We start from the raw sequence: 11,535 nt of genomic DNA on the forward strand, positions 1-11,535 counted from the left end.
GCTCCAAAAATACCCCCCCCCCCCCAATTAAAAAAAAGGATGATAATGATAATATCCCGTTGAATCGGGATGTAAGCGGAAAAGCCAAGAGTAACAATAGGTAAAAGAGTCTATCTGAAAAATGAAAGCTGACAGTAAGGCATTTTATGTTTTGATAAACCTTTGTGTCTTTATATATCTGCGCGCACATGTTTTATTATTATTGGGTGAGTGAGAGTGGCAATTCTTTGTCTTTATATGCAAGTTCTGAACATTATGTGCATGTCCATCCATCTTTATTTTCCATTTATTTATTTAAAAACTGGCTGTTCCACAACTCCATCACTTTCTGATGTACTGCATAATAAACACGTCTATTAATACGTCAGTAAATCAATTATAGATTGAAAAATTTTTGTTTTTTTCCCAGACAGTGTGATGAGCACAGGGAGAGCTGCCTGATGTACAAACAGTAATGTCGTGGCCTCACAAACATCCCATTGTCAAGGCGACTTTATTTCAGTCTCAATCTCTTCATGAACGTTTGATGAAATGCTTGGTGAGATTACATGTGCAGGCCGTCTGTCTCTAAACCCATCTTTGGTTGAAACGTCTAAAGGGATAATTCACCCAAAAATGAAACTTCTGTCATTCTTTACTTGCGCTTGTTGTTGGTCCAAATCCTTATGACATTCTTTCTTCCGTGGAACACATGAGGAGAATAACAGTGAGTGGTAACTGAGGCTAACATCTGGTTTTGAGTTTCATGGAAGAAAGAGAGTCATAGAGGTTTGGAACAACATGAAGTTGAGTAAACGATGACAGAATTTTCATTTTTGGGTGAACTATTGTGCACTAGTGTGTAATTTGTTTAATGTTTAAATAGTCGGTCTCTTTGCACTATGCCACACAGCGCACCTATTTGCACCCCAATAGTCTATTGGAAACACAGAAATAAAAGACAAACTGCGCCCACTAGTGTCGCTGCAGTGGCATGTGGCGTAACGTCAATGTGTATGTGCCTTTTCTGTGAGGACAACCCAGGTTCGATTCCACCTTTTGTCCAACTTTTTTCCATCCTGTTTTCTCCATTCTTAATATGTATTTTAATACTACTTATAATAATAATAAAAATGAATATAAATGTTGATTTCCTCACAATGAATTGGTCACAATAAGGTCTGGGGGTTGAGATAAAGGTTTGATCCGGGTAAAATTAACCATGGTTGTACTATAGTAACATGTTTTTTTTTTGGAAGCCATAGTTTAATGCAATTAATTATGATATTACTATAGTAATATGTTTTAATATAGCAACCATGTTTCATTTTGTGGTTACTATGATTTTACCACAAAATACCATGCTGATACAATGGTCACTGTTGTAAATAGCATCTATTATTTGCTCTTGCCTTAAATAATTTCTCTCATCCCAATTTAATGTGCAGCATTACTAAATAAGCTTTTCATAAGTTGATTTCCCCAAAAAGTACAATGGAGACTACTACAATTTCTGCTTCACTACAAATTACAAATTAAATAGGTATCTTGATTTTACGATGGTAGACTTTAGGATCAAGTGGTCTCATTAGTTTTGCTCCTGCATTGAACTGTGTTGGTTGGTACAACAAATCTCTTCTTATGTGTGGACATGTTAGATGAATGTCATTGTGATCATTTTATTTTATCAGCTGGTCTCAAATTCACAGTTCAGAGTCTCTGTCTGAAAATCCCAATTTTCTCAGCTACTTTAGTGTGTCCAGATTATATGCATGTAACGGTAGCCAGCTGGTACATGCTGTGAAGTGTGTGTAAACCTCACTCCCCTGGCCTCAAGCACCTCCCACGCCAGAGATGCCGGTTTGAATCCCGTTCAGAATGGGTCGAGCAGGACCGGTTACACAGGGATCATTTATTTGGAACTTGGTCTTATTAAATAGTGTGCCCCTGCTCACCATTGCCACGTTGCCTGAATCAGAGATCATCTCCTGTCACAGGTCTCAGTCATGATGTATTTAACGACACTTAAAGGTAAAAGGATAAGTATGGTGTAACTGCGTAAAAGGCACTTTTGATTTGATTTTCTCACAAAACACTAAACAGCAACAAAAATACCACTGTACTTTTCTAAAGACCTGTTTGTCACTATACACTGCAACATATTCCTGATCAATGAGATCATTATGTGCAATGTATAAAGTTTGATTTTGAGGTAATTTGGCCTAATATTGAATTTTTTAAATGCTGCAAATTTAAGTAGCGCATAAAAATACCTGAAATTATCACATTTATTTTTAGACAAAATACTTTACCCCAAGTCTTGGGTAAAAGGCTCCAACACCACTTTTTCTTAATTAATTTTTTTAAGAATTTTAATCAAAGCAACCTTCTGTTATTATTTGGCTTCACACAAATTATGTTGCTCCATCAATATTCAATAAAAAGAAATGCATTTTTCAATCTTAATATACTTTGTGACCAGAAAAAGGTGTGCATTTAGCACCGTTGGACCCTATATAAATAATTGTAGAAAAAATTCCCTTTTCTCATAAGCCTGTTTGACAGCTGGAATAATCTTATGTTCCCCATCTGATGTTTGGGACAACCAGAAAATAAGCATCTGTCAAATATTTCACACCCCTATGAAAAAAAAACAACTAAAACAAATTAGTAAGAAATTTCACAATACAAACACTTCTGGTCACACTGTGTCCTTGTTTTTAGATTGGTAATGAGAAACTGAATTTTCACTGTCAGGATTAACATTCAGTAGAAAAAAATGATGCAGCAGGGGATCATCACTATCACTTTAAATCAAGTTAATTACTGTACAAGCTGAGGATACCACAGCTAACATGTTGCAACCTGATATGAAACCAAGAATAGCAGTCCAACTGTCAGTACAGACATGCTACAATACTGCTTTACTTCGTGAACAGTTTTTGTTTTATGCTGCTGCTTGTAGTCCAAGTTGAATGTTCAGTTCAGTTTAGTGTATTTATACTATATATATTAGTATATAAATAGAAAGTTCACTTCCATGATGATGTTAATGCTGGGGAGCAAAATTTTGCTGCAATCAATGTGGTTCTTAAAAACTAAACATGAGGCAGATAAAATTGGTAAAATGGACTGCAATTGAGGTACAAAAAACAACAACACCTGTTATGTATCGCAGTTTCTTTGTCATTTGCATTTGAACAAGCAGATGCATTTGCACTTGGCCGAGTGTGCGTGTCAAATCATTGTTGGGTGATCAGTTTCCTGCCCGTCTCGATTGCATCTTGGAGGGCACATATACTTGACTCTCTGATCAGTAAAAAAGCTTTGAGTGAACAGGTGTAAATAGTAAATACCCCCTAAGAAGTTGAGGTTGGATGAGGACAAAACTTTTGGAAGAACCAGGACTCAGCAAAGGGAGCATGTCTTCCTCTGACTGGCACATATTTACACAAATATCACATGTAACATGCTAAACATTGTATCATATGTTAGATGTTTGAAGATTACTTTCATTTTTTCCTCCATTGTTTTCCAGTTGCCGACTGTCTAATGGGAGTCTATCTTTTCTTCCTGGGAGTGTTTGATGTGAAATTCCGGGGTGAATATAACCGGAACGCGCTTATCTGGATGGAGAGTGTGGAATGTCGAACTATCGGCTTTCTTGCTATGCTCTCCTCTGAAGTATCTGTTCTCCTCCTCACCTACTTGACCATGGAGAAATTCCTCGTCATTGTTTTCCCATTTAGCCATCTGCGGCCAGGGAAGCTGCAGACGGTGTTGGTTCTGGCCTCCATCTGGGTTCTGGGAATTGTCATAGCAGCTGTCCCCTTGCTAAATGAAGACCTGTTTGGGAACTATTATGGGCGAAATGGAGTTTGTTTCCCTCTGCACTCTGATAGGCTGGAGAAACCTACGGCCAAAGGATACTCCACGGGGATTTTTCTAGGTTCAATATCTCAGTCTTTCTGCTGGTTTGATTTTGCCAATGTATTCAAGTGTTTTCATTACAGGAATAGTACACAAAAAAATTAATTACTCACCATCACGTTGTTCCAAACACTTAGGACTTTGTTTTATGGAACACAAAAGGTGATGCTAGGCAGAATTTTAGGGACTGCCAGCCTCAGACAAGTAGGTATGGATGCAGGCCGGAGACTTCTAAATGCGGCGAATTTCCAAAAGAATGCTGCGTTACTCCAAAAGGGAGTTGTGTCAACTCCAAAAGGGGCCATCACTTCCACTCACGGTTAAGGTTAGGGAAAGGGTTAGGTAAGGGGCTCCCTATATTTTTAATGGCGGTTTGGAGCTCACATCCCTTTTTGGAGCTCTGCCTGCAGCTATATCCTTTTCGCCTCAGTCACCATTCTTTTTCATTGTATGGAAAAAAGTTGCTATGAATGTGAGGTCATCAGTCCTCAACATTCAGCCTAACATTTATTTCCATAAAAGAATGTCATACGGGTTTGGAACAACATGAGGCAAATTATGATAATTTTAATTTTGGTGTGAATTATTCCTTTAAAGGATTATTTCACCCAAAAATGATAATTCTCTCATTATTTACTCACCTTTAAGCCATCCCAGATTTGTATGTCTTTCCTTCTTCAGCAGAACCGAAATGAATATATTTATAAGCACATTTCAGCTCTGTTTGTCCATACAATGAAAATGAATGGGTGCCATGAGGCTGCTGGCTGTTTGACGGTCCAAAAGTCATATTTAGGCAGCATAAAAGTAATCCACATGACTCAAGTTGATCAATGAATGTCTTCTGAAGCAAATCAATAGGTTTTGTAAGAAACAAATTGATAATTAAAGCGTTTTTAAATTGAAATCATTGCTTCCGGTTGCTGTTTGAAATGACCTAACTCTTGTGTGATATTCGTTCCTTTGTTGTAAACAAAGCGTGCGCTTCCGACTTTTCATGTGAACGCACCATTGTGATTACGTCAAGCGACAGCTCTGTAATGAGTCTATTGCTAGCATGAAACGTTTAAAAGTTAATAAAGTTTACACAAACCTATTGATTTCTTTCAGAAGACATTCATTGATCGACTGGAGTCAAGTGGATTACTTTTATGCAGCCTAAATATGACTTTTGGACCATCAAACAGCCAGCAGTGTCATGGCACCCATTCACTTTCATAGTATGGACAAACAACTGAAATGTGCTTATAAAAACCTTTATTTTGGTTCTGCTGAAGAAGGAAAGACATACACATCTGGGATGGCTTAAAGGTATATCATGAGAGAATTGTCATTTTTGGGTGAACTAACCCTTTCAGGAGTTTTAGTGTCTCTATAGATGTTTCACTTACATTGTACCAACTAGTAAACTGAAACACCACATATACATAAACCAAATACATTACACTCCAGTCTGTTAAAAGTAAACTGATATTTAAGTAATCTATTTAACATTATTATCCATAGGGCTGCATATTTGTTATCTATGTGTGGAGGTCTTAGCCTTGAATATTAATATGCATATCTTGAAATACTTGTGTTTTATGTATTTGCAGGTCTTAATCTTGTGGCGTTCTTGGTGATTGTTGTTTCCTACTCCAGCATGTTCTGTTCCATTTATAAAACAGGCATCAATGCCACAGATGTGCGCAGTCGGCTGCACAAAGACGTGGCCGTGGCCAACCGCTTTTTCTTCATTGTGTTCTCTGATGCCCTCTGCTGGATACCCATATTTTTGGTCAAAACACTCTCTCTGCTAAAGGTTGAGATTCCAGGTATGTTTCTGTACTTGTAAGAAATCACACAAATTGCTGCAGCACTGAATTTGTTGGGGTTCCTCTGAATTTAATATATTTTCTAAGTTAAGTTAAGCTCAATCGACAGAATTTGTGGCATAATGTTGATTACCACACAAAATTATTTAGACTCGTCCCTCCTTTTCTTTAAAAAAAGCAAAAATCAAAGTTACAGTGAGGCACTTACAATAGAAGTGAATGGGGCCAATTTTTTAAAGGCAGAAATGTGAAGCTTATAATTGTTAACATGCATATTGTTTATGTCTTGTGGCAATACTTTTGAAGCAGTGAGTATTTTAGTGTTTACAGTTTGTCCCCATTCTGGTTCTGTGTTCTCTAGAGAAATCTGTTGAGATGAGTTTACTGTCACCACCAATGCACTGATATTACATGACACTGGAATTGGACTTCCAGTTTGACAAGACCCTTTTTTTTCCTAATCAACATGTACCAGATGCTAAGACAATCCCCCTGGGGTTAAACTGGGGCGGGTCTTGCCTAAATGCTCATTGATTTTAACCGTCCTCACATATTAATCCTATTTTTTATTCCAGACTTACATAGGATTGGACTTGTAATTTTTGTATAGCCCTTTACCATTTGATCACCAATATGAGTTAAATGTGAGCTAATGCAGTTATTAGACATGTTTAGATTGATCTTCAACCCTGTAATATATTGAATGTAATCCTGTAGGTTGGCATAAAAAGAGAAATTTTGGGGTTATCCATGGGTTATCCATATTTAAAGTTAAAGGACTAATGTTTGATTAATTGGACACATCCCCCTATGGTGGTCTCCTAATGTCTTTGCAAGTTACGGTCCTGGTACTTTGGACTTGAGATGGGGAAATATTTTGCTATTGTTTTTTTAAAATAATTAAATACAAACATTTCAGCAGTAGCCTTTTCAAATAAAATGGTATAGAAACCATTTGTGCTAATATATATATATATATATATATATATATATATATATATATATATATATATATATTAGCACAAATGGTTTCTGTTTACTGACACAGATTATCAGGACAATCGATTCTTATATTAATGACATCATGCATTATGTTTGTTTTTGCAGGAATAATAAACTCATGGATGGTGATCTTCATTTTACCCATCAACAGTGCCCTGAACCCTATCCTTTATACCCTGACCACCAGCTTCTTCAGAGAGCAGGTGGAGCTTCTCCTTTGCCATTGGCAGCAGCGCTCTGCATCAAAGAAAGACCGCAAGAGTCTCACCAGCTCCACCATCTACATGGAGACCTCTAGAAATGCAGATTACCCTGCAAAAGTTTCCTTGCCGTGACTGTCTTTGGCAGATGTGGATAACCAATATGAGTGAAAAGCCTCATGGTGTAGTGCAGTCATAACCATTATCTACATTCAAAAAAAAGAATGACGGCCTTTCGTGGAAAAATTGAAGTGAGAGGATTACTCTGCAACATCTGCTGTTTGGGTTCCAATATGGAGAGCTTTTCCAGGTGCATTACTTCTCTTTGGAGAAACATTTTTGAACTCTTCAGCTAGACAGGTGCCTTGGACCCCTCCATTTTTCCCCACAAACATCATGTCTGACCCACAGCCCTTGAGTTTGGCTTGTTCTTAGTCTCAAAAGCTTTTAAATAAGAAAAACAATTACTACAATTAACGCATTGCACAAGACTGTCATTATTTTCTGCAGTATACATCTCTGAAGAATCAAAGGAGCTTTATCAGCATTGTTTACACAAGGAGTGTCGATGGACACTAATATTTTTATGGAAAAGTTTGAATATGTGATAGACTTCAAGATCAAATTTGAGAAGTTATTTGTAATGTACAGCAAAAGAAGTTTATGCTAGTTCTGTCATTTTAGTATTTATCAGAGAAAGACATACCGTATAAAGAGAAATATCATAATGCCTGGGTCTTTTTTAATGGACTATTAGATGGCCCCTGACTTTCTGAGGGCTATAATACTGACCTTTGTATTTAATAATTTGATGTCCATGGCAGAAAAACAGCAGCATGCAAGAAAAAGAGGTGCATATAATTCAGATACAGCTGTGCAAGATGCCTGACAATACAACAGACACATTCTTTTTGTTTTCTTTTTTGTCCTTTTTTACGGCAATGCAAACGCATTTTATTTTTGTACTCATGTCGGTTATTTATAAATTAGATTATTATTTTTTTTCTACATATCTCATGATATTTAAACAAATATTCAAAATTCAGACAGAAGTATAATGTTAAAGGAATATTCCGGGTTCAGTACAAGTTAAGCTCAACCGACAGCATTTGTGGCATATTGTTGATAACCACGAAAAATAATTTCGACTCGTCCCTCCTTTTCTTTAAAAAAGCATAAATGGTGGTTACGTTGAAGCACTTACAATGCTAGTGAATGAGGCCAATTTTTAGAGGGTTTAAAGGCAGAAATGTGAAGCTTATAATTTTATAAAAGCACTTAAATTCATTCTTTTGTTAAAACTCATGTATTATTTTAGCTGTAATTTGTTTAAATGGTTATTTTTATAGTCATTTTAGGGTGTACAGCGTTTTGTCGTCATGGCAACAAAGTAAATCAGTGGTCTCACATTCTTGTTTTTGTGTAATTTTACACGATGGATACATATATCATGTGTAAAACAGATTACATTATTTGCTTATATCAAAACTGATGCTGTATATAAACATATGTCACAGACACAAGTTATGGTAGGTCAGCAATATTTAGCATTACCTAAAGATGACTAAGTTCAGACAATCAGTTTTATATCATCTGTATTACAAAATTAAATAACATTAAAATGTTTAGCTTGTAGTAGGTTTGATTGGAATGGGAGATACTTGTGGAGAAAATCCTGTTCTTAGTCAGTTTTGATAAAATAGTGCTCTTTAAAAGAAAAACTCCATTAAAAAAAACATTGTATTGACGCCTTTTGTCTGGGTTGTTTTCGACTGCGCACCTGTCAGTCTCCAGCAGCATCTTTATAAGCGCTCCAAAAGCTAATGGGGGGAAAAGAAACGGATCTCAGCCAATCAGCGAGCTGGATTTCTGTCTTTTGCTAAATATCTCCTCTCTGATTGGTCGCTAAGGGCGGAGCTGCACTATCCTCCGCGGCCGTTTTTTTTCTGCCAGTCGACACTAGACCAATAAAGTGAAAAATAACACAATTCAGCGACATCGTCTGGATAAAGATATGAACATATAACTACTAAACAAACACACAAGGTATGTTATCTTTATTTGTTTTTATGTTTTCGAGGTAATAAATGTAATCATGTAGAGCGCTTTCATTTGTCTTTAAATTGACGGAGAAGCCGTGAGGAAGGCCAGACAACCAGCACAGATTGCGTCTGTCTGTCTGCTGATAACACAAACACAACAGATTTCGGCTTCAAATGGTCCTTTACAAATATTGGACATTTTGTTTTCAGTCTAAATGGTTGACATCGACGTTTTGGGTTCACGAGGCTGAATAAATGTAATACACATATCGACACGGAGAGAGATGTCTCCTGTGATTATGACAACAATGAACAATGTAACAGTCAGACTATTGGCTGTGGATCAAAAACTAGTGAGCTGACTACCTTGACGGCATTTTGGGCACCAAAGGCGCGTGCATATTTTTTAGATTCGAAAAGCGCCTATGATGCCCAAAAACATGCGGCGATCGCTTAGAATGTACAAGAGCATCACTATTAACTTAACGCTCTCGGATATTGTATTTTATTTTTGAGAAAATTAGTTGATTTTGTGCCCTAATGTTTTACTAATTTACTAATGTTGTATTTATTTTGCAACAATTGCATGCCCCCTTTTTTGTCTTTTTTTATTTTAGTTTTTTATCTAAGTACTTTTTTGTAAGTCGTGTCAGATTGTTTTGGTCACACTTTACATTACAGTATACGCATTTAACTCATTATTGCTATTGAGTTACATGCGTGTACAGGGATGCAAACTACTCAACATTCAGCTAGTCATCTTTTCTGAAGCTAATTTGCCTAAATTGTTTAGTAACATTTTCTACGTTTTTCTGAAAATACAGGTGCATCTCAATAAATTAGAATGTCGTGGAAAAGTTCATTTATTTCAGTTATTCAACTCAAATTGTGAAACTCGTGTATTAAATAAATTAAGTGCACACAGACTTAAGTAGTTTAAGTCTTTGGTTCTTTTAATTGTGATGATTTTGGCTCACATTTAACAAAAACCCACCAATTCACTATCTCAACAAATTAGAATACATCATAAGACCAATAAAAAAAAACATTTTTAGTGAATTGTTGGCCTTCTGGAAAGTATGTTCATTTACTGTATATGTACTCAATACTTGGTAGGGGCTCCTTTTGCTTTAATTACTGCCTCAATTTGGCGTGGCATGGAGGTGATCAGTTTGTGGCACTGCTGAGGTGGTATGGAAGCCCAGGTTTCTTTGACAGTGGCCTTCAGCTCATCTGCATTTTTTGGTCTCTTGTTTCTCATTTTCCTCTTGACAGTACCCCATAGATTCTCTATGGGGTTCAGGTCTGGTGAGTTTGCTGGCCACTCAAGCACACGAACACCATGGTCATTTAACCAACTTTTGGTGCTTTTGGCAGTGTGGGCAGGTGCCAAATCCTGCTGGAAAATGAAATCAGCATCTTTAAAAAGCTGGTCAGTGCTCCAAAATTTCTTGGTAAATGGGTGCAGTGACTTTGGTTTTCAAAAAACACAATGGACCAACACCAGCAGATGACATTGCACCCCAAATCATCACAGACTGTGGAAACTTAACACTGGACTTCAAGCAACTTGGGCTATGAGCTTCTCCACCCTTCCTCCAGACTCTAGGACCTTGGTTTCCAAATGAAATACAAAACTTGCTCTCATCTGAAAAGAGGACTTTGGACCACTGGGCAACAGTCCAGTTCTTATTCTCCTTAACCCAGGTAAGACGCCTCTGACATTGTCTGTGGTTCAGGAGTGGCTTAACAAGAGGAATACGACAACTGTAGCCAAATTCCTTGACACGTCTGTGTGGTGGCTCTTGATGCCTTGACCCCAGCCTCAGTCCATTCCTTGTGAAGTTCACCCAAATTCTTGAATCGATTTTGCTTGACAATCCTCATAAGGCTGCGGTTCTCTCGGTTGGTTGTGCATCTTTTTCTTCCACACTTTTTCCTTCCACTCAACTTTCTGTTAACATGCTTGGATACAGCACTCTCTGAACAGCCAGCTTCTTTGGCAATGAATGTTTGTGGCTTACCCTCCTTGTGAAGGGTGTCAATGATTGTCTTCTGGACAACTGTCAGATCAGCAGTCTTCCCCATGATTGTGTAGCCTAGTGAACCAAACTGAGAGACCATTTTGAAGGCTCAGGAAACCTTTTTTTTTTAGTTGATTAGCTGATTGGCATGTCACCATATTCTAATTTGTTGAGATAGTGAATTGGTGGGTTTTTGTTAAATGTGAGCCAAAATCATCACAATTAAAAGAACCAAAGACTTAAACTACTTCAGTCTGTGTGCACTGAATTTATTTAATACACAAGTTTCACAATTTGAGTTGAATTACTGAAATAAATGAACTTTTCCACGACATTCTAATTTATTGAGATGCACCTGTACATCTGGAACACCTGCTATGATTTTCTCACCTTTTTCACCTCTCATGAGTTTGCATCCCTGTGGGCCGCCTTGATTTAGACACTGTTGTTGTTTTTGTTTTTGTTATTATTACATTAAAATGCAACATGTTTAACATGGATACTGTAATGTACAGTGCAGCTAGTTTTTCTCCTTTACTCAAAA

General features: G+C 37.1%; 1 pseudogene; it reads left to right on the forward strand.

The window, feature by feature from the left end:
* Nucleotides 1–7,096, forward strand: part of LOC127433239 (relaxin receptor 2-like) — a 71,512-nt pseudogene extending 64,416 nt beyond the window's left edge.
* Nucleotides 7,097–11,535: the final 4,439 nt, after the last annotated feature.

Source organism: Myxocyprinus asiaticus, chromosome 43, assembly GCF_019703515.2.
Source record: "Myxocyprinus asiaticus isolate MX2 ecotype Aquarium Trade chromosome 43, UBuf_Myxa_2, whole genome shotgun sequence".
NCBI lineage: Eukaryota > Metazoa > Chordata > Actinopteri > Cypriniformes > Catostomidae > Myxocyprinus > Myxocyprinus asiaticus.